Raw genomic sequence first — 24,961 nt, forward strand, 5'->3', positions numbered from 1 at the left:
TAGGGCTTTGCAGAAGGTATATATATAAAGTTATAACGTTTGTTGTTTTTAGGAAATATTGGTTACAGGAACTGTTTGACTTAAGTTTTTTACCTGCTTGTCCTTAACGCAGAAAGAGACTGTTGCTTGTTACTGTGATGATCGCACAGGAAAGCCGTCGGTTGGTTATGATCGGGTTTGAGTTCCGTGTCTCTAAAATGATATTATGAATAATATGAGGCGTATTTTCATAGAGAAACGGTAAAAGAACGCTAAGATAAAGTTTCGTTTATGTATCTCAAGCACTGGCGGGGTAGATGCACTACATCGCCAATGAAGTAGAGAGCGCACATTTTTGCCACGTACAACTAACGTTTGTCGTAGCAGATCGTCACAGAATCAGATAACGTTACGGAGAACGTTCTCGTGCTTGTAACTGCGAGAAGACGATCTAGCTGACGATAACGTAGAACGAATCGTACTATCTTAATAGCTAGTTTAAGCCATACTCGAGGCCAAAATTCAAGATTGAAGAGTACTTATTTGCGCTGTTCGAAGCCTGTAGGTGTTCATTTGAAAACATCAAAACCAGAGCTGTATGATCATCTACAGGTCGTATTGTTATAGAAGCCGATTATACCTGACCGCGCTCTATAGTTTCTGTTCGAACGAGTCATGGTTAGTTCGAACATTCCCACCGCTAGAAAGGAGGATACCTTCATACATACTTAGGCCGCTCCTAAATAACTCAAAACAGCAATAAGGAATTTTCTGCCAATTTGTCTCCTAACAGACGAGCTAGAAAAAAAACCTAAAATCAAAAAAAGTAACCAAACAACAACTCGACAACTATGGTATTAAACATTGAAACTGCGCGCAGGGTGTCACAGGATAGATTCTCCTACGCGTCACACTGATGACAGAATGAAGCTCTTTTTATAGAAGAACGACCCACAGTTCATACCTTTTACTTATATTTGAGTCTATCTCTTGATCGTGCCTTTATTCTTTGCCGATACGATGACGTAATGTCCAACATATAGCGTCAATTGATAACCCTTACAAAAACAGGTTTCAGCCGCGAAAATGATACGATTATGGAAATCTTTCATATACGATTAGTGCTTACCTCCTTCGAAAAATGCCAACAACCAAAAATTACCCAAAACAAAACGTTCTAGGTGAGCTCAATATATGATCTCATCTTTTTTAGGCCTGTTTTCAACTGTCGACAACAAATTAGCACTACGACTAGGTAGGATATATGGAAATTTGGCATACCAGAAAGGCATAGCAGGAGAGCCTTAAAGTTGAACAACTAAACCAGAAGTTATGTTTGGCATAGATTTAAATACTACACAACAATTGATGCGAGGATACTTTATCATCAGCAGACAGTCACTGTGTCCCAAATCAGCGTCGAAAAATATTTCTCATTAATACGAAACGCAAAGTGACGGTCACTGTATTGCAGAACTCCATAAAGCAGCGATCCGGTCCATACTAATGCCATTGACAACTAAATATCCTGAACAGCCACCATAGATAAACTATTTTATGATATTACTCGTACGGGTTTTATCTTGAATTGACATTTATCGGCTAGGTACAGAAAAGTTCAATAGGATTATTTAAATGCTCTGAATTTCAATTTAATTTTAATTTAATAAAATTTTAGATTTTAAAATGATGCTTTTATCGCGCCTAAAATACCTATGATCCTGAAATATCAGTCCGTATACGATGCGACCAACAGTTCGCCGTTACTCGAAGATTATCTGCGTACTTTTAGTCAGCGAATTTACTGATTGTTCGCAGTAAAAGTATATTTGGGGTGCACGTTAGAAGGAAGTTCGAAGAAATCGAGGTCGGCACAAATAACAAACATGTACGCAATCGAAAAGTCGCAACTGCTAAAAAAAAGAAGTGGTAACGGCAACTCTGCTACAACCGTCCTTAGTCGCGGCGCAATAGTGCTTTCGTTTCAACTGAAATTAGTGGTTCGGCGCCAAGGAAGTTCTCTTTGTCCAACTAAGCTTACCTACCTCAAGTTTCAAATTTTAAATTGGCCAAAACAACCTGTGGGAAAGTTTCAAAGTAAACTATGCTGAGACGGCGAACCTTAAAAATGCAAGTTACAATACCTTCAAAATCTGCCGTTTTCGAGGTAGGATAAATCTACTAAATCGATAATAAGCTTCATTTTGCTGCTGCCGAAGGATGATATAGCAACTGGTGAAGCAATCGTCTCGGAGCAAACGCTTGACTTGCTGGTGGTGTTTTTTGGCAGAAGCTCACCTACTATCCGTTAATATCTAATTTGGAAATAGGGTTGAAACGAATTCATCAGCATGTACTGCGATCATCTTAACCATAACAAGAGAGGATCAACCTAAATAGAATGGAGAGGCTGGTTAACCTTAGTAAAGCTCGACATCAGCCGAGCGTTCGTCAGCAACGAACGAACGAACGAAGTGTACAACTGATAAGCGAACAGACAGCTTCACCGTGAAGACCCGCCCAATCCACTCCTATGAGTCAGATACGATCCCACCGAACGACACGGTCCCTTGTCTCGAATTGGAAGAGTGCAATATCGAGAGTGGGGAATTCTACTCAACAACATGGATGTCTTCTCTTTTACTAATTAATGAGTGACAGAAAAAAAAAAACGAAGATGTCAGACAGACCTTCGTGACAGCGGATGTGAGTACCTGTTAGGAGAGCGTAGGCGCGTCCTGGCACATCCACATGGCAGCAGCAGCTGCTCGAAAAGTTGCCGTCGTTCGATTGGAGCTGGAGAGCACTCCGATGTACCTGCCACTCAGAAGCCAGGACTGTTGTTTATCCAGCCAAGTACTCTAGACAACAATCACCTTATATTTTTCATACGCATTACCGTTGGCTTGCACAAGCATTCATAATATTGATATTGGCAGCGGCACGTTCAAGCGTTGGACTACCTGATATCTGGCTATTATTTAGGTATCTATAGACATGGAAATATATACGCATCTAATAATCGCATTTACACTATTGTAGTTTATTAGGTGCATCCTACTTTACTATTTCAGGCCTTTCTTGATTGCAGGCTCAAGAAGTATGAACCTAAAGATTGCCGAGTCAACGGACTAAACCATATAATTCGGTGAATGTTTTATTTGGAAAATGATAGCTTTCAATGTAACGACTGTCGCAGAAATGAAGCAATGAAAAGATTAAATCATTTTTTTGAGCTCATCTAGTATTTTGTAAGCGTGCAGAAAAGATCACTATCAATAGTTGGTTTCAAGTCACATGATAATACATGACCTGCCTTCTTGGATGGGCGGCAGAGTTCGAGCTAATTTTTTTCCTGATCCCGTAAATCCCCAAAAAGCGTTGCCATTGAGACCTTAGCCCCAGTTATGGTCTCCATGTGGTAACTTCGATTCATTTTAGGAAACGTGCCATTGTATTTCACGTGACTATTGAGTGTGTCTATTTCTTGAAAATGTTATACTGCTAGTTTGAGCACAAGTTTTGCGAAATATAAACCTCAGAGATTACAATTATCTGCACGAAAAGATATACAACGCTTTGCGGGAATACTTACGATTGTTCTCTATGGATGTTTTTGTAAATGCATAATTTTGTGTGGTTGGTCTCTTTTTTCTTTGCCAAAAATCTTATAATGGTTCACAACAATCATAAAACGCATCCCTAAACATTGCATCGGTCATAAAACACAGTGGTTACGGAATACGTCTTACGCACAATTAGCAATGAATGGGAGACTATATAAATGGTAAAAATAAGCAGCTAGAAAAAGCAAACACCACAGTGCGTGTGCATAGATGCACGAATGGTAACTCTGTTATTGTCCTTTGGCAAGGATGATCTTGAGATAAGCGTGACACGTACGCCAAGTTGGGGAAAAAGAAACCACACAGCATTGGAGATGAAGTGCCTCTCCAGTAGTCTTTTTTGGTGCAGTAAACCATTTAAGGAGAGCATCGCTTGTTCGTGTCTTAGCTAAGCGATGTTTACCAACATTTTGGTCTGATACACACAGGCTGTATTGGAGCCGGACTCCTCTTCATCAGCGTCTTTTGCGCACTGCACGGTAGCACATGCAGTCACCGACCGCACCACGTCCTGATGCGTTTTCGGTGAGTCTGAAGCAAGGTAAACCAATGAAGCAGAGATAGAGCTGCCACAGAATTCGCTAAGCAGCGGAAATATATTGCATCGATCTACTGCCAATTAATACTGATGCATCGAAGTCGATGAAAGCGCTCTCTCACGAAATCTCACCCCAGTTTCGGGTTATTTTTCTTCTAATCCATTGAGATAGATTTTCTCTGATCTGCTGAAGTTTATAAAGAGCAAGCTTTTTTGGCTCACGCCTTTGAATAGCTTCTTTAGGGCCTCTTCGAAGGTTTATGTACCTGCAAATGCTTGTAAATCTATATAATATAATATAATGGACGAACACGTTTGTGCACACTCATAGGCTTATTTCATATCTATACGGTGCCTATGTTGATGACTTCGTAAGTGATTCATAAAAATCGGTGGTAGTCATTTATAGGCGTAAAGAGATACTCAAAGTAACGGAACTTGCTGTGATATCTATTTGAAGATAGATGATAACAGAATCAAGCACGTGTTTACTCTGCTTTCTTTCACATTTTGAATATTGTTATGAACAATTTCCTTGACTTTTCCAAGGTTTGCAGCACTCGGATCTATAAAGCCTGCTTCAGCGCTGTAAAGCTTATACTCGTCGACATTTTGAATTTGCCGCTCCTGGTGTAAACGTTTGATCGCCGGCTAGCGTCAATTATATGAACCTTCAGTTCTACTATCTAGAGGCGCGGCAGGGCGGAAGGGGGGGGAGACGTGAGGCGAAGTTTGCGTTGAATTTCCTAGGACAATGGACACCAGTATTTTAGTTGTATTTGTTTACTCATTCAGTGTGTCAGACACGATACCATATGCCCTCTGAAAAGGACCACCCGTCTCACAAAAACATTTCGAGAGCCATATCGATATATTATTTCCGTTATAGCATATGCACGAATATCCTAGCATATACAGAAAGACAATAACAACCTTGAGCGGATATATTTTGCAATAGACCTACGGATGATAATAACTTTTGGGATTATATCCGTCACAAGACGGTTAGGGCTAGCCTAGACACTTAATGGCTAAAACAAAGCAAAAACGGCCAGTTTTTATAGTCTCTGCATCAGTGGTCGATGCTATTTCTAACAGCAGAAGTCATAAAGGGGTGCCAATAATTCAAGCCTGACACGTGTCGCTGGTTACATCACATTTCGCCGGATGCAGGTTTTGTTTGTGAGGATTTTTTGATATGCGATATTGTTATTACTGTTAGTACTGTATTTTTCAATGTACCTTTTTTATTTAAATTAAATAATAATAATAATAATAATAATAATAATAATAATAATAATAATAATAATAATAATTAAATAAATGAGACAATTATTCAATTTTTACAATCGTATAACAGGGTTAGTATAATATGTATAACGATAATCGTAATGAGACCTCGTTTATTTATCACAGTGGTTAAGGCAGTAGAAAATCAGTCTACGAATGAGTTATATCGTACTTAGGCGAAATGACAGCTGATGTAAGTTACAACGTTTGAAAGAAATATCTGCGTGCTTCGCTTTATACTACCATTGCTTATAAAATGTCAGAAAAAGGACTGAATTAGACGTTTTGCAATAATTTCAAGTCAAGAAGGACTGGACGAGGATACTGGGGTCTGTGGGAGAGTTCTCATCGAGCTCTCGGAACATCCCTCTATATCCACTCTCAGCGTTCCACCCCAGCTGGCTTCCCGTTTCGAATCGGTCCCAGCTTTTTAGATTGTCAGAGCGGTTTGCCACTATCGTCGTGCTACTCCTCGGAACTCAAAATCAGCATGTCCTCCCTTCCGACTTAAGCAGGCTTCGCCTAAGGCTCTAAAGTGGGTACTATTGGGAAGTTGGCGAAAGATTCGAGCATGACGGGATGGGCTAAGTTCAGATCTATTTTTGATAGCACCCTTCTTGCTGCTTTGGGCAGACCTGTCAGGGCCAGCAAACCAAAAAGGGACGGGGGATTGATGGCAAGGCGTGAAAGCGGTGCTTCTGCATTGCAACTATCTCTAATACGTTCAACTTTTGTCTCTGGCTCAGATGACATTGATGATACTGATTTTAGGGTAAAAAAATATAGCCAAAATATATACCAGGAAAAAACAAGCGTAGAAAAAATGATCCATTGATTTAATCTGTCCCATCCATATAATTTGTTCCACACCAACAAACTTTATGCTTCTATAGTTATTAACTGATGCGCCCAAGTCCATATTCTAACAATCTAGTTTCTATCTACAGTAATTTATTTACTGTAGCAATAAAAACGAAATTTCGTTACCAAATCGGCGGTCTAGCTTAGCCAGGAAGTTAGCAAAAATGAGCAGATGTTGAAACATCAATACCACATTATTTCATCGACGTCACCCAAATTAAGTGAGCGACGATTAAAGATACGCGCCGCTATCGAAGCAGTGAAACTATCTAGATTTCCATATTTAGATGAACATTGGCGAGACCCATTATCTACGTATACCGCCACAAACAATAATCGTCCCACCCTGAGCTAAATTAAAATTATTTAGATTTTTCTCGTTTCTACGTCAAAAGCCAAACACGACCCGATCTGTTATCGGCCTCATTTGAAAAGGGGAATATGCTTCACGTTAGCTTTGCATGACGATACAAGGTGAGAGAGAGAGAGAGAGAGAGAGCCAACTGGTGTCACACAAAAGCTCTTTCTCTCTCTCCCTTTCGCCCTCTCTATAAGTCGCCTGCGTAACCCTCCACACCACCACTCTCACAGCTGTGCGATAGATTTTACTTCATACTTAATTTGACCGTATAGTAGAACATTTATAAAAAAAAAAAAAAAAAAACTTATTTGACTCGAAGGGACGCGTCATGAAAGGATTTTCAGTACGAGAAAAATTCCTTTCCGTCACAAAAATGGGACGTTTTAGTTCAGGTTTCGATTTGAGGCGATCGGCACAGTGTCTCAACAGGCAATGTCGAGCTTCCCTAATCACAAGCGTACGAAAATGTGGAAACGTATTATGCGCCACCACTCAGCTGGATCTTGGAAACAAGTGTCGGATGTTCCAATGGACGTACTACTTTCTAGATTCCAAGAAGAAGTTTCAGAAAGCTTGCCTAGCAAGAGCCAGAGGTAGTTAACCTTTTCATCGCAGTTATTGTCTGTTGATTCGCTAGATATATACCGTAAACAAGTGATACTGTACAATTAGGTGGCCTTACCGTAACTGCTTCGACTTCCTTCACAATGAATTGCGTTAGACCCATCCTTTGGACGATTCTTAATCTTATACAAAACTTGCAGGTGTGAAGTATATAAATCGCGTCTTTTTCAGCCAGAGGCTTAGTCAAAGATTGCTACTAGAACGGTGTATAAATTTGAAAATTGGTTTCCGTACAACCCGAGTGATAGAGTAGAAACTTCGATGTTTTTGTAGTCGCTGTTATCTTCCTTCCGGAACATCGTCCATCCGTTATTCCATTGCAAAAAAATGCAGAAAAACGCACACTAGGTGTTGCAAACAAGACTATTGACACCTGGAATCGTCTAGGTGAAGAATGTATGCCCACATGAGAAGATACCTCACTAAAGCAGAGGTCATTGAGGTTTGTTCGTACAAACGGACGATCCGGACGATTGTTCTATAGTTCGCGGGAGGTCGCAGGCGAAAAGAAGCAAAACGATGCAGAAGGATAGACGCTTATATTGAAACTAAAGGTGAGAAATGTTCTGAGATGATGTTGCGGCTTTACTGGTTAATTGCAATCTAATTGTTAGACGATACGGCGGTAGGGTTCCGTTGAGACGAAGGGCGGTGATCGCTCGTTGGCCTGAAATACTGTCGAATCGTCTTCGGGGACTTTGTTCAAGGTAAGATCAGGCACAGATGCTAAAAGCGGCCACTCAGTTAATCAGAGCGGTGGATGCACTCGATTTTAAGCGTTACGTTGATTCGATTATGGGCGTGACTTCAGGTCCACAGAAGTATTTAAATAGGAAATTTGACAGGATAATTTTTTCTAAGTGAAACAAAACTGATGCAGGCTATTATTATTCTGCGGGCTTTGGCTCTCTTGGTTGTACTGAATTTGCAGATGGCCATCTTTAAAATGTGATGGGTCGTACGTAGATTTATACCGAGAAGCGCCGACTCTCGTCATGCTGAAAATAGACACTACTAAAGCGTGATCGTTAATGCTTTTTTGTATCTTCTATTCCATCATGGTTTTTCAAGATTTAGTTTAATTGTGTCCGGAGCCAAAAGATGTTTGCTCGTATCGTTAGCTTGATTTATCTGTGGTTGCTCAAATCTGTTAAACGACATAGCGATCATATAGACGGATCTCTCGTAGTTTTGATTAATCAGTTGTCTTCGTTTATAGTTGTTATTTGTTAACGCTGGGGATAGGACTAGTGGTGGCCGCATCCTTTGTGCTGTTTATGATGACCACGGCATCACATTCGAAGTTACACGCACTTGCCCCCCGTGAGAATCTGTTGAAGGGGATAAGCTCAGTAATTAATATACGCGGTGCATGAGGAATATGATGGTAATGACGCTAGTTAGATAAAACTGTGCGGGATTCCGAGTTAATCGAATGACAGAGCTTTAGCTGGGTATTGAAGCTAGAACATCAGAATTGCGAAACCACCATATTCATATTTGTACCACGTTAACACTCTAGTTACCATTTTGTGCTGAAAGCTTTTGACCTCAGCTGCTTTGCATTTAACGCGGTAACGATGCAGCTATTGCCTAACCCCTAGGAAACCTAACGCGGACGCAGAGTTAGAGTGTAACCTAATTACGACGATAGAATAAAGCAATTCATAACAAAACCCTAATTTCACTTGATTCATGCGGATTCTTTTTCCTATGGAGGCAAAACTTTTTTTTGGCATTATCTATGTACGACTTACAAGAGTAATGTATAAACATATAAGCACATGTCAAACAGAATTTTCTGATTTTCGCTCCATAAATTTTTTTGGGATGCTGATGCCGCTGAAAAACTTCGTTGTTTCTGACTCCCCTGAACTGAAGCGGCAAAATAAGTAAGTTAGTTCCTGCGACCGTTTCTTTCATTACTAAGGGTCAACGATGTTGTATTCAATTACTTTGTGCATTTCGTCAACCACAGTTAATCAGTTTTGATGTATACCGATATAATAACGGCAAGAATTGTTTTCACAGACTCGTGTGGCCTTTTATCCAGCTTGTGCGTTTCCGTTCTACGAAACTGTGCACGTAAGGACAAACTCCAAACCTGACCATATTGTATTATGAACCAGGCTGCTAACTGATGTAGGCCGCGACGAAGGTTTTGACACGGCGTTATCGGTCAGCAGAGAAAGGACCTAGCGAAGATAATTAAGCGATAACGGTAGGCGTTTACTACTAACGCTTTTCTAAATTTTTGTTACAACAGTCACTTGTTGTTTATCTTATAGCAATTTTCAATTTGTGTCCACGGTTGAAAATTTTTCCTTATGCATAGATGTAACGAACTGATGCCTCTAAGCCAATTATCAAAGACTTGGCCATTTTGATTTTTCCATTTAGAGCGAAGGCTTCCTTCTATAGATTGTGTTGTGTAACAACAATAGGAAACAATCTTATCTAGATTATATTGTAGACGCAACGTCAAGTGTTAGCAGTTAAATAATAATATGCTATTACGGCGTGGAAGACCAAAATTAGGTTCAGGTAATTTAATTAGGTATGGCCTGAGGATATTTAATCATAGCCGTGAATATCTATTACACTTCTTCGAAAATGCAGGTAGATGAAGGGCTAAAGGCCAGGGTACTGCGTGAGAGAAAACGCGTATATGTAGCTTCTTTATATCCTACAGTTTCATTCGTTGATTGAGCCATCTGCGCGGTTATAGCAATTTCATATAATATAGCATTAAACAATGAAAAAAAAAACATACAATGGATCGGGTCAGGTACCCATGATGAGGGATGCTTGCTTCCATCTTCATTTTTGAATTGAATAAAGAAGCAAATTGAAATATGCATACCGCAAAAAAGAAACTAATCATTCAACAACTTACTTTAAATAGCAAAGTAAAAAACGTTCCGGATCTTCATTTTGCTTCTAAATGACGGGACCATTATGACTATGAAATCGCTTATGCGGAGGTCGAGTTTGTCCTAGAGAAAACTCGAAGTTCGTTTTACTTTTCATGCAGGGAACAGGAAACTTCATTCCCTGACCCATGTATCTCGAGGTAATCGGGCTTGTTAGGCTTAACTCACTATACGCGGAGTAAATTAAACCCTTTTACATTCTTTTGGATTAACGTAGTGGCCAACATGATTCAGATCTAGCGCAAGTATTTGTTTGTGCCAATCCCGCGGAAACGATGATGTTTGTTGTTAATCAGCTAGTAAATAGAGGTCCTAATAGACATTTTAGCCAGATACAATTGGAAGGATATGGAGTTTGTCAAGTAAACCTGACGTCCTCTTGATTATGACAAGTAGGACGTTGCGGCGACATTTGAAATAAAGAGCGCTTCTTCCGTTAACAGAAAAGTCTCCACTCATACTTCTGGAACTACGCCGTTTGACAGTAGTTGATAGATCACGCATCTTTTATTATTGTTATTAGGAACAGGTGGCGAATTTGGCACGCACGATCCACAGTATTTCCAACTAGAGTAGTTTGACCCGATTGGGGCGATGTAAATCAGCCCATAAAAGGTCTATGAAAGCGTCAATCCTTTTTCACACACACACACACGCACACACATATGTATATATTACATTAAATTAATAAATGGAATATTCTGCCTTCGCCAATTTTTTATTATCAGGGACTAAGGCTGAATGGAGAGAACCATTGTTTAATTGTAGTAGGTGGCGTCCATTTAGGTAGATATGAGCAGAAAGCTAATAAACTTTAGCTAATAAAAAGCTGATTCACACGGTCCATAGCCAATTGCGAATGCGTTGAAAGAACATATTTATTTTGAAATTAAACATGGACGAAAATGTATTTATGTAACGACCATTGAACTCGCCTGCCGTACATCCCCTCACTCGCTCGAGGCTCGCGAAGCTTCTAGCTTATTATTCCATGAATCGTCGTAAGCGTTACTACGGTAACTTGAAAAGCGGGTTAGCGTAATGAACGTAGCGTAGCCAGGTGAACTTGTTGTAGGTAATAGCCAGATGACAGACTTTTCGACAAGATCAGTCTGTCTGTTTGGTGTCGCGCAAGAAAAAGCTATATCCTGATTGCGCGTCAAAAACTACTGGGAACTGACTCGGTTTGTTCCTGATACCGTAAAATTAAACACTGATTTATTAAGAACACTGGAACAGGTCGCTTGGCGTATAGATTAGGTCTTTGATAGCTTCGCTTAGGTGTCGCTTATTCGTTTTTGCCAACATGAGTTGCCTTTGATAAAACAGGCCATTACTTAGACGGGTACTTGCGATAGTGGCGGCGAATACGGATCGAGGCACAGCAATGCCACATAATAGCGGTAGCAACAATTTTAAGTGGGCTAGGTGACGAGGTACATCACATTGCAAACAGCAAAAAGCAGAAGACCTACTTTTTTTCGTTCATGCTATTGGCGCTGCTATATATTCGTGATTTGCGGCGCGGAAGACGGCCATCCGAGCATCGTCTGACGCATTGATCATTATTTCGGCATGAGCCGTACTGCGTATTCTTTCTATACCCCTCTATTCCTATCGTTGTCTACCCTTAGAGCGACTCGGTGTTACTTGCTGCCCATAATTTATGAGACGGCAATTATTAATACCGCATGAAGGATTTTTAGGAAATACAGATCGCACGCCCACAGATAGTTATAAGCACGGCAGCGGCAGTGGCAGCAGCAGCGACAACGAGCTTAACCTCATAATCGGACAACTACAACAATGAAATCGGCGGGAAAAGTGACCGCGCGCCCCACTGTTATGCAACGGGCAGGATTCTTTGCTATAGAAGCGTCTTTTTCGGCCTGCGAAAGAACCAAAGCGGCGACCAAACGCCATAGAGAAGATGTGTCGTCCTGTACGCGGGAAGACATGCGAGAAGCTTGCTTAACACGGCGTCATCCTGAGCGTTTCTGTGTCCGAGTGTGATTTAGTCCCAAACAAGAGGATATATGCGGGAACCGCACTGCTGATCGAAAGCTGAGCTAATCTCGTCTCTAAACGACACAGGAACGCTAGCCTGCATTACTATTTAGTTAACATTGGCAATCCGATTATCGTTAACGTTACCGTTAAGCCAAAGATGCGTTACAATCAAACGCGCTTTGTAGATGTTTAAGGGCCTGTACAAGGACAAGCGTACATTTTAAGACGATACATAAGTTCGGTCTGAACGACTCATTTATAGATGTTTTACTCTGTTAAAGTTGCATGAATAGTGAACAGTGAAGTTAGACACGTGTGAATAACGTCTACGTAAGGATACACACTTCTGCTCTCAGCTGACATCAGCCGGGCTGGCTGAATTGACCAACACGTTTGAATAAATTGTGATTCTAATTAATTCGCTGGTTCTCAGAAGCTCAGTAAGATACTGTGCAGGTACTGTTGATGTGCGATTTTTAATAATCAGAGCTTGCCTTTTGTATTTTAGGATCTTGGACCACTGTACATGTGTCGTATATGTCCTTCATTCTGACCGGGCTGCATTTATGCTAGAACAGAGTAAACAAAATTTCAAGCAGTAACTTAAACGGTGAGTTACACCAAAATCTCGCTATGGTTTACTTATGGCCTAGTACGTGGACGTTTAATCAGCCAACGCAGACAAAACGCACCTAAAGGTCATTTGAGAAACGAGATTAAGAGAAAAATATTATTAAGATCTGTCCATTAAAGTAAAGGAGGATGAGCGAGTTTGTAAGTCTCTAATTCTTGACAATTTACCGAGTATCAAGCGGGAGAATGTTAACATAGCCCGCATTCTGCCTACAAATCTGGTCCATGACTGTCCGGCGTCGACGACTGCGGCTGAATTCTAGAAACAGATTCTTAATTCTCCGAGGATAAATAGATAGCCAGGCTGAAGCCAGCACATAAGTGGAACCCAGCAAATTTCAGTCGTATAACGTCAAAATCATGGCAGACTAATGGAGTCTATGCGGAAACACTGCTTGTTCAAAGCTACCCAGAGAGACATTGTATTAATTCATAAGTAGAGAACACCCAGCAAAATCTTACCTTAACTGTGGTGATTCTGATCAAATATCTACTAAGCAATCCTTTTGAAGTAAGCATCACTAGCTAATCTGGTCATACGGGTTTACCGCAGATACGAGACGAACGCAAATGCTTTTTTCGCTTCATCTACCAAGCATCCTGAAATAAATAAAGATAGACACATGTTCCGTAAAAACTATCTCCCCTATCCCAATCTAATAGGACCAGCAGCAGTGCGTCACTTCGTAGTTAACCTGTTTTGAATTAATAGCAGCGATCTTTTACAAAAGGGGCACGAGAAGCAGCAAAAAAGGAAACAATACTGTATACCGTTCGAGTAACAAACACATACACGCTTCTGGCAGAGGGGGTAAGCACTGCCAACTATGGACATGCTTTAGCACCAAATTTTCCCTGGACGTATATTGAAACGCTTGACTCTACTGAATAGGCTGAACTTTATATCTAACCACCAAATGGAAGCATTTTTCTTTTTAACAATAAGCGGTACTCTCTAGAATAGTCCTCTAGAAGTCTTCTAGAGTCCTCCTCTGGAATAGAAAAAAAAAATTAAATTTATCGTTGAAGTATACGGTAAACGATGAAGATTGACAGTGTAGTGATTCTGACCTTATTATTTTAAAGGACCACCGTACTCGTAACGGCTCAACAAAACACTTTCCGAAGAAAAATTTACTGCACTGAACTCCTGATTGGCCAACAATAAAGCTATTATATTATGGACTGTCGAAACATCGGCCTGAAAAAGGTACTAATTGCCAGCAAGTTTGTCGATCTTTACAGCCAACTGGACAACGGCCCATTATGTACGCGCGTCTAGTAGCAGTGCAGAAAGAGTTTCCAAGCAGACACTCATTTTTTCTCTATTAAGCGATTATGTTTGAGCGGACCGAGGTTATTGGTTACCGTTTAAGATCAAAGTCGACATTGTTATCTAATTGACACCTGTCTGGCGGTACCCACGACGCCCAGCATCTCTAACGCGCTAACGCTTCATAATAGTGATAATCTATAGAGGTATTTGTTTAAAGTGCATTTCAAATGTTTGCCAAACAATTTACCTTAGAATCATCCAGATATTGATCAGGAGATGGATCCGCCTTGCAGAGCGTACAGGAAATAGTCGTCTGCTCTCATTTACGCACGGCCGGCAGCTGCTTGACGGACCAACGCGAGAAGCTTTCAGGAGGATGTTGAAGCACTGGCTACCTGAATATTTCTGTTTGATATGTATGACAGTTTTCGAGTCCGTCAGTTAGATCTAGACAACCGATAAGTAATTTGCATGTCTTCAAGCTTCAGCCATATAAGTTTATTGTGTAAGTGTGTGGGTGGCAATACCAGTTACACAACTTACTCTGATTTTGCAATATGTATGGAGAATTGTTTGTCTTTCTATCACATCCATCGAAAGTAGACAGCGTCTAAATCAGTAATATAATATTTCTTGTCTTTTTGATGTGATATTTCAGAGATGGCATTAAATAGGACACTGGGGCAAATCTCTGTTGTTCTTCGAAGTGGCTAGCAAAGTAAAAAAACATAACGCACTATTAATTTTGCGCCTTTCTTCTATACGAAAATATGTTAGTCAGCTGTTGTATGAGTGTCCTGCCCCTAAATGCAGCGACAACCTTCCATATTAATAAGCTTTATTTTATGCTGGAATAAATCTAATACAACTCACACTTGTATAAAGTTATTTAAATATGTCTAACACTGACCCACATTCACCATAATGTATACCTTTATCTAGTAGCATTGTCCATTTACGAGCTTGGTTCGACAATGTGCAGTAATGAATACTTCCTGTTCACTATTCCGCCGAGCCGGCGCATGCGGGTTGCTAAACATGGCGTCTCTTGATATCTACGTGTTTATCAATATCGGCTGTGCCAATAGAATTGGCCGCTATGCAGTCGAGTGCATTACTATTGCTATCTAGGTATTAATCTTGATCTGTACGGAATCGAAATCAATTTGCTGTATAGCCGCAGTCGTCAGCGACTGAAGAAAGGTCCCGCACCCCCAGCGCCTACCCGGCCTTTTTGCTTGTTCAATGCCGACTGCTTGCGCTGTTCCGCTAGTAGAAATCCGTGTGGTTTCTACGAGCATTGGCTTGTAGCTTGTACTGCCGCCGTCGCCGCCACGGCGCGTCACCAATAAACAATCACTACTAGCGTCAGTGCTTCTAATGCCGATGTTACGTACGATTATCGGCACAGAGCTAAAGGAACCGCTGCTCACCGGCGGCTAACCTTATCACCTCGGTGGCGGCCCCCCGCCTCGGCGTTCAATTTCTTCTCCGCGTTCGTACGCTTTCGCCGTTGCTGTTGCGTACTCCTTCGGGGTGATGATCCCACTGCGTCCGCGACCACAACCGAATCGTGTTGAGGAACTGTTCGTGAATAGACGAAGCGGGTAGCACATTGAGGGTGGAGCGGACCAGGGAAGGGAGGTATTGACAGGCTGCACTGCCAATTCCGGTGCTAAAAGAGTAGAGGAAGGCCAAGAAAAAGCAAAGTAAGAACAAACCGTGAAGGAGCAGACCAAACGAAAGCCATGAAAATTATATCTTTCGATCCTCTGTTCTATCCTCCTATTTCAGATAAACTTTTTTTTTTAACGAAGATCGCCGCAACGACAGTGAAATCGAAAGCCTCGTGAGGTATGGGATGCGAGCTGGTTCGCCCTTTACGGTCTCCATCTGTGCCCGGAGCCTTAGCAACGATACTTTGCCCTCCTACTAATAATAAGAATGATACTAATGGTTTTAATAATAATAACAAGCAGTACGATTCTTAACCAGCTTCTATAAATGTATGCTACAGCCATCGGGCAGAAATGCCACACATCTATGTATGCGGTGCTTGACTTGTTGTATTCCACGGAACCTGCCAGCGCAACGAGTTCCTTGAAGCCATTACCGCTCTTTTAGCGTCGCATCGCAACGGTAGACAAGCATAACGTCATAGAAAAACTAAAAATTAAACGCGTTTATCTGTAATTCGTAGATGGTGTCGTGACAACGGCGCGTTACACTGGAGGAAAGCAGATACGTTTCATGTTAAATATCACATTTCCATAGCCTTGATTTTCCTTTTAAAATGATTCCGAAGATTCAGCTGGCTCTCACGTACACATATGTCTATTAGGTATTGGAAAACGTGTTTACTTAGGCGGCTGATACTCAGCGAACTTCAAATTTTCGGCGTCTCGTCTCTAAACAAGTGGGGAAACTCACCCCAATCTGATAGCGAGCGACGTGCGCGTCGGTAGAAGCAAAAAATTGGCTATTAAAATTAATCAAACAAAAACGGAAGAAGGAGATTTGGCAAGATTAAACTTACAACCGCGCCTTGCCAACTGTAAGATTTACCATAGAAGCTTATCAACTTCAATTATAGATCATTACACGCAACACTGTTGGTATTAATGTTCTCGGTTCGAACCTTCGCCAATATTGAGGTTTTTTTCTCATGCGGCATTGAAATATTAGAAATTTGCCTTAAGCTTGTTTTGTGACAATTAGCAAATTTAAGTTGGCGCTTCATTAAACGGCTTTATTTCTTGGAATAAAAATTATTTATTAGTAGGTTTGTCGTTTCGATATTGAAGGATCGTCTTGGTGTAAAGCCCTCATGGTCAACGCATATGAAGTGTTTCAAAATTCAGCTGTTTAGCAAGCCTGCTGAAGGCCCAATAGTTGTTCGTTCAAGGACAATAGTGCAAGGACAAGCTGGACTGAAGCAAGTTGAAGTTCATAAAAGCTAAGGATCTGAGTGGAGCAAATACAACTCTGGTAGCGTGACGGTGCACTGCATGCGTTGAATGCATTGCATTCAATAAATAATAAATAATTGGGTAAAAGCAATCTACGATGCGCCAGCTTCTATCTCGAAGATGCTACTGATTTCGTGCTCCAAGTGTCTATAACGTAGCTATATCTACATAGTTTTAAAAGAAAATAAGCGGGCTCGTTAAATAAGTAAGAGGTTCGAAAAGGAAAAGTTGAGTGTTGGATGAGCCTTATTTTTCCTATATATAGTGTGTGCATCTCTACTACACGTACTATGCTTAATTTAAAGGATTATTTTTCTATGAAATGAAGATTTTTAAAATGTTTAGATATGTCGCCTGTTTCGAAACAGATCGTAATAAAGCTCTGCCAACTCAACAGTGGCCGCCATTCTCCACCTAACCTATCTTCTTTGCAGTCCTACCATTCATGGGAATCCTTCAAGTCGACTTTCAAGAACGTTCAGGCTTGTTTTTTTGCACAAACCGTTAGCACGGCAACCAAGAAACACAGAGTTCGTTGTTTATATGTTTTTATAATTGTGTGCACCGCGCACTGGTCATCGGTTTTTCGTATGTAGGCAACATTAAATGGCATAAAACTATGTTGTACACACACACACACACATATATATATATGTATATATAGTGGCCTTTACTTACACATCGTGAGTCGGAGCCGCACATAGAACTGTGTTATTATATCATCGATCATAAGAAAAACACCGATCTGCCTATCCTGAGCTTCTGTAAGCATCGTTAGCCGCAACGAAGAGAAAAAAGCAGATTGCGAGAATGAGCTAAAGACAAAGGCTGTGTGTGTGTCGATCTAAGCTCGTTGGCCTAGTGCAGGTCAGGATCAATTTGTGGCATTGCCATCGGATCGTCGAAAAATCTCTGCAAAAATGATACTGTATTTATAGAGAAAGAGTCGAATTCATGTAAAAATAGACCGCGATTTATTGGAGAGATATTGTCAGCTTGCTTCAGAAAACGGCTTTGTCGTGTAAGCGGGCGATCGGTTGATTTGTTTAAGCAAAAATTTCGAGTTGTACGTGGTAAAATTCAAAGTTCCCGTGGGCAGTTGTATAATATATGCGTATCGAAGAATAGTATACGCGTAAACATGTCCGGTATCGCTCCCCAATTCGTTTAAACGGCAAAAATTATCAGTATAGCAACAGCTGAAGAAAACTTTGTGTAGCAATATACCATGTTAAGGCTACATTCGCAATTGGCAGTTATCACCATAACTGATGAGAAAGTTTAACGGGTCGAAATCTGACAGCGTTTGTGTGTTTTGTAATTGGTCGAAACTCAGATAGTACGGGGGAAATTTCTCCCGGGTAAGATCGATCGGCTCCAGATCGTTTTCTATGTGGCCATTCATCACCGGCAGGGGCATATCTAGCGTGTTATTTGTTATCTGAAACTGTAATTTCTAGATGTACACATATATCTAGATAATATCTATATTTTGGTTATCGATTGTGTAAACGATTGCATCACTGAGTTGATATGCTACACGATTTATTTATTGGAGCTTCGTATCTAGAATGGACAAAGTCCATCCGTAAGTGCTATAATTTACGGCATACGACTTTGTTTTTGAAAACGTTCTCAGAGCAATAGCAGCCGAATGCAGTATGCCTTAAGCATACCTGGTCGGAAGCCGCCTCTTGGCCTTTCTCGCAGGTAATACGTATGCGCAGTGAGTTTTAGCTAGGGGTTGGACACATGGAAACCCATTGCAAGTACATCAACGCCGATAGCCGGTACTTATATGTTTCGATAATAGGTATATATATATGTGTGTGTGTGTGTGCAAATATCGTTTTTATGTACACACAAGCAAGGGCCGTCGACAAAATATACTTGCTAAAGATTACGAAGATTTAGGATGATCGTAATTCCAGCCTGTTTGTTTATTACGCTATAGGCGCTGAAGTGGCGCCTACTTAGATATTTTGTAGGCTAACATAAATTAAACCACTTTTATTACATTTGGTATGTATTAAGATTGATTAAGAAGAAGACCTTTTCAATAATAAATTTGAGATAAATAAACAAGTATAGCTAATAATATTTCTCTCCCTATTTTTTGTCTCATATTGCTAAACTAACATCGGACCGATCTATCACAAGACACTGTCGTTTTCGTACGTAAGGTTAACGGTTTTCGAGTGATTTCGTCATCACATGGCACCGACCATTCATGGACGGCGACATTTGAAGACGACCTTTGTTCGAGCGTCTCTACATGCTCAATTCATAAGTTCGGGAGGAAAATTAGTGCTACGTTTTGAACCTGAGCATAGATCCCCTTGTTTCATTAGAGCAAAAAGGGAGATAATTACGAAAAGGTTTTGTAGCTTTAACAATGACTACGTTTTATACGACGAATAGTTATCGATTGAGTATCGCTACTAGTTGTATAACCCTGACAAAATATATATTTTCGCCATAGTGTTTTTGTTGTGCAGTTTATCCTCAGGGTCTAACTGTAGCCCAGCTGAGCTCGTTTGAATTGTCGCGTGGCAGTATCTCAATAGATGTCCTTAAAACGTTCTGTGAACTTGAGATAATGTAATCCGTAATTGGCTAGCTTTAGAGGAGTTAGCTAATTTCAACAGACGAAGAGGTTCCGCGACATGGACCTTGGAAACCAGCTAAGATGGCAGCCTTCGCTAGTTCATTTCCAAGGAAGCGCTCACTCCACGCGTACAACGAGTACGTTGATTACGATCCAGTTCCTTACTATTTCTCTAGTGCAAGAAACTTACACGCACGAATTAGCGCAAGCACATACAGCTGATCGACGCTTCACGATGAAGAACATTAACGAAGGGCGCTTCCAACGAGAAACGTATGCAAAGGAAATGGCCGCCCTTCGAGCTGTGCGCTTGAAAATAGTTTCGCCTAAGCTGCGCGTCAATTGAATTACGATCTATTAACTTATCAATTGCCAAGTTATCAATTATGTGTAAACGATTACCTTATAGTTCCCTGTAGCCTGTAAACGCAGTATGACTTTCATAAATGGACAACGAAAAAGAGATACGACCGACAGGAGCAGCTGCAAATGTGCGACATGTTCTTCAAAGGTACGTATCGAAGAATATCTAACAAACACGGACAATGTACCTCGCAAACGTATCGTCCGCTGAAACAAAGAGATATTGTGTTTGACTGACCTACATATATTACTTAATAATACGTGCAAACATATAAATGCGCAGAGATGACGGAAATTGTTTCCTCGATAAACATGAAATGATCTCAAAGCGCGATATTACGTTCATATCTTAGAATCGAAAATGCAAATAACTTACGTGAAGCTATCTTCAACAGAGTAAAACATCAACTGGTTACGACTCATTATTTAATTGTTAGAATTTTAAACATTTTGTAGAAACATTCAAGAATATTTGACTCTTTGCTTGATCACCTCGTGTTTCTAAATGTTACGTAGTTGAATTTACGTGTCCGGAAAGATTGAAACAATCGCCTTATTTGATTGAGGTTTGTCTTTCCCATGTACAATATTATCCCAGATCAATGTGTGTTCTAGAATCTAGTTTATCTGGTCACGTCTCTAGGCAATAAGCGCTGTCCTATTTATAAGGAGGTCGTAAATACCCGTTTGACTAATTAACTTCAAAGCTATTAATTAATGAATTACTGGCAAAAAAATTAGGCAAGGCCTTGTCGAACGTCTAGATAAAGTGTATTCACCCTAAATTATTATATGTATGCATAATTAAACAATGGCTTTTACAAGTAATACGTTTTAAACGTTGAATCTATCGGCGCCAACTCTTCATCAATACTGGCACTGCTGAGCTATCGCTAGGGTTCTAGTTGGAGTATAAATGATAACGAAAAATACACTATACGACTCTTGAGAAGATTTATGAAGAGTTGCTGTATATGGCCTCCGCGCTCGATATGTGGATCCTGTCGGTATTACGAAAAGGCCATGGTTGTGTTATCGTATTCGGTTCAACAACGGTGAACAAATCGACAAAAAAAACTAATGAGATAAGCAACTATACAGCTGTCATACTCGGACATTAATTCTATCAATAAAACTGTTCAAAAATATCTAGATATCAACTCGGTTCAGGCAGATTAAACAATGCGGCCGGTGTTGCCCAACCGTACGTTTTTTTTTGGAAGGGGGGCGGGGGCAGGAGGAGGAGTTCACGGCCATTACGTATTCAGTCTAGAATCATCTTTCACCATTAACAAAGAGTTACCGAAATAGCCGATACGAACTAAGAGTTCGGGTCATACAGATCGACCGATGTGCATATTTTTCGCGTTTTCTATCAAACGCACCCGCACATTTGCAACGGGTTCGTTTCTGGCATGCAAACAGGAAATATATGGTAAATATAGACAATTTTGGGGGCAATACAAATTCTATCGATCGAAGAAGAAGTATGGAGGGATGCCAACTGCTAGTTATAATGAACCATTGTATCGCCTCTTTAGAAGCTGAATCCAAACAACGATTATAGAAAAATATCAAGGTGACTTTCATTATATTTTAAATAATGTAAAGATTGTATATTAAATCCATTGACTTAAAATTAAATAGATTCCCTCAGTTCTCCGGATCCTTGTAAGCTCTAAAAGTAGTAATCACTGCTAGAAATTTGCTTCTACCATGGTAGGTACCCAGTGCCTAGCACGGAAGAACTATATTTTTACCACAATCTAGGATTGCTGAAGACACGATTTATTTTCCAGTTCGGCACTTGTCAACAAATATGTCCTACCAACACGCGCCGTCTTGTCCAACAGTCTGAAATTTCAATTTCAAAATGAGCCTGCAGGAAGAAGAAAAGGGCATTTTTATCTTGTTTACTAAGAATGGATATGAATCACGCTCACGAACGTGCGATACCGTTGTGCTTTACCGCTTGTTCCTTCGTTATCCGAAGCAAACTCCATGCTATTTCTGAACGCCCCTTTCCAACTAAAACAACGGAGTTCATTGCTAGGAATTTCTCAGTCGTGACCATTGCACGATGCTGCCTGTGGTCACATCGTTCCCGCTTGATTCTCATCACTTTGTCGTCCTCGTCATGCACTTCCTTTTATAGCTTTATAAGACTGCTTATGATCTTTCATGAATGTTCGTCTCTCAAAGGACTGATATTTATTTCATCTCTGCATGCTTATTAATGTTAGTTTTGAGTATCGCGTACAATACCGTCTTGAAATACTGATCTAGACGTTAATTGCGCCCACGAAGGTCTTGAAATGTCGTGAATGTAATTGGTACCTAAAGTTCTGCCAGCTAGGGTTATCTTATCTGTTTTATTTGCTTTACTTACTTGAGCTTTCAAGTAGTCTCGTTCCGATTCCTTCGTGCCATCATAATCAATTTGGGTTCATTATCATTCTATTCGTGAACTAAATGATAAGCCATTGTCCCTACTTTTTAAAATTTATTGTGCATTGTTTACTACAATGCGCACGTATATATCATCCTAAAACACGCTCGTTAGAAGCAACTACGCCACATAGGACGGTCGACATTGACAACAACGGACAGAAAGCCTCAATGAAGTATAGTGATGCAAAAAATTACGACAAATAGCTTAGTGCTCTAATGAAGAAAGTGTTCCAGGCAGTCTTTCACCCACTTTATAACATAGAAAGCAAAAAAAAAGCATCACTATCATCAATGCAGCGGCAGCCTCGTCGCGTCATCACAATCAGCGTCACTATCAGTTTCGTGGAAAAGCACCAGGGCATCACAATCCTGTGCCAGCTTTCTTCTCCACTGTGCGCTGCCGTAACTCGCGCTTGTGCCGTATCTGCATTAAAATACTTTGGAGCAGTCGTACAGCTGTCAACATCGTAGTTCATTGCCGGCGTTGTTGTCCTGTACTGTCGCTGCTGCTACGATGGTTCCATTCAAGTAATCGCGTCCTGCACCCGGAAACCGCCAGCGGAGGCGGCGGTCACTGAGAAAGCTACGAAGCCATGCTGCTGTTGCGCGTTCTGTGCTGTTGAATGGATGCCGGTGATGTCCGTCAGTCCTGCCGACCTTCCAATCCGCCGTTCGTTCAAACAGGCCAACAAACCAATCCACTTACTGCGCTCTTCCTCCTGTTCGTGGCTCTCGGCTGTTGCCTTTTGGAAGCAGCAGCTCTACTCCGGGTGCTGCTATTGAGCAACGCATTCGCTCTGTCTGTTGGTTCGCGCGGGCGCGCGCGCAGGGCTAAAGATGAGAAAAACTAGCCAAAGCGACCTCGGCATACGGAACGGCGAGCGCGACAGGGACACGATAGGGCACAAAGGCAGAGAAGCGAGAAAGAGATAGAGTGAGCTGGGCGGCTGCGGCGATTCTTATCTCACTGACGGATCACCGTGACTTCTGCAGCTTGTGGTGCTGCCGCTGATTTTGTCGACGACGATTGTATTAGCTAGTGGTAGCGTCTAGAGGTGGGTGACGCTACTTTACGTTTCAATCTACGTGTAGGTAAACTGCTGGGCCAATTTTTCCCAGTCGAAGCAGAAAGGACAGTGCGAGATAAAGGAGCGACGAAAAGCAGCAAATATGTGAACATAAAAAACAACGAAAATAACGAAAACTAGGCCGCATATAGCACAACAGAGGTCGTGAGCATCGAACGGAGGAGGACAAAAAGAAAGAGAGAGAGAGGGGGATATTGATGGGTCGAGGGGAACGCGGAGCAGTTCTGTTCAACGTGCCAAACATACACTCCGCATGCATGTGTCTGAGTTAGGACGCTTCTGTGAGTGTATGCGCGTTACAGAGGGAAAAATGAAAAATAAATATGAACTTGATGATAGAAGTGGTGTGTATCGTATGGATTGTATCTTTTCGCTCTGCTCTATAATTGCAATATATGGCCAGGACAGGAGTCCTTTTCGTGGATGCGCGTATGCATCTCGAGTGTGTGCTGGGATTTCAGGCATCTCAGTCTAAGTCGTGCCTTTCTAGGATCCCAATGTGAATGTTTGTCCCAATAAGGATTTATTTCGGAGGCTGTTCGGAGGATGCGAAATTACTCAACGCGGACGACACTCCAATCATTCGAATAGAGAGGCAGCTGTTTTATGTTCGATGTTACATAAATGGAACCGTCTACCCACAAAATGGATATTAGGCCTCAGAACTTTAGCAGAACACTACATATGTATTGGAGCTGAGGGTGTCCGACAAGCGATCAGCCAACACCGCCTGTGACCCTTCGCTCCTTCTTGGCACTTATCACGGCAGTACAAATTCCCAAATAAAACGTAAATGCATACTCGCGTTATACGATATTATCGGTAGTTGAATCACACGTTCAATAACGACAACTGCAATAAGGACAATGTGCCCTTCATGTTGACATAGACTTGTCCATGCATAATATTATATGATCTATGAGGGAAATGCAGAGTCTTAGCTGACACCGAAACACAATCGTATGCTAGAAGGGACACGTTTTACTTGGTACGATTGCAACGATTAATAGAGTGGCCGTATATTTTGACGATAGGCAAAAAATGTCAGTAAGAAAAATCAGAAGCAAATAATAGCTATTACGTTCGGTTTGTAAGGCTGCAATGATTGATCGTTGTCAAGCAGTAGTTTCTAGCGGGGGATTCTCGCGGTTCCAAGAGCGCTCTCCCTCTAAATCATCAATTTTTATACATATATAATCTATATATATATATATATATATGTAGAGAGATCGGGTTGGACGCGGCGTTTCGCACGCACTGTCGGCTGGTTCCATACGGCGGGAACTCGTTGTCGATTTGTTTCAAACAATCTGATTGATTCACGTGCGACTTCTCAGCCTTGGTCATTCTT

At 41.1% G+C, this 24,961-nt stretch overlaps 2 long non-coding RNA genes across 6 annotated transcripts in view; one reads left to right on the forward strand and one right to left on the reverse strand.

The window, feature by feature from the left end:
• Nucleotides 1-15,003, forward strand: part of LOC111258788 (uncharacterized) — a 16,673-nt gene extending 1,670 nt beyond the window's left edge. The window contains exons 1-6 of one of the 5 annotated variants that reach the window (XR_002679186.2): nt 6,438-7,248; nt 9,311-9,500; nt 12,731-12,832; nt 13,942-14,065; nt 14,384-14,547; nt 14,790-15,003. This is a non-coding gene — a long non-coding RNA (uncharacterized LOC111258788). Of the gene's footprint in view, nt 1-6,437; nt 7,249-7,271; nt 7,834-8,833; nt 9,501-12,730; nt 12,833-13,941; nt 14,066-14,383; nt 14,548-14,789 lie in introns of those variants that run through there. The other 4 variants (XR_002679188.2, XR_002679187.2, XR_002679189.1 and 1 more) reach the window with 4 other exon arrangements.
• The window catches only part of LOC111258785 (uncharacterized), a 26,021-nt gene extending 2,683 nt beyond the window's left edge, over nt 1-23,338 (reverse strand). The window contains exons 1-6 of the long non-coding RNA XR_015310287.1: nt 22,461-23,338; nt 15,064-15,806; nt 14,379-14,536; nt 13,318-13,455; nt 2,694-2,816; nt 94-192 (exon numbers count right to left, since the gene is read on the reverse strand). This is a non-coding gene — a long non-coding RNA (uncharacterized LOC111258785). The remainder of the gene's footprint in view (nt 1-93; nt 193-2,693; nt 2,817-13,317; nt 13,456-14,378; nt 14,537-15,063; nt 15,807-22,460) is intronic.
• Nucleotides 23,339-24,961: the final 1,623 nt, after the last annotated feature.

This window comes from Varroa jacobsoni, unplaced genomic scaffold, assembly GCF_002532875.2.
Source record: "Varroa jacobsoni isolate VJ856 unplaced genomic scaffold, vjacob_1.0 scaffold_263, whole genome shotgun sequence".
NCBI lineage: Eukaryota > Metazoa > Arthropoda > Arachnida > Mesostigmata > Varroidae > Varroa > Varroa jacobsoni.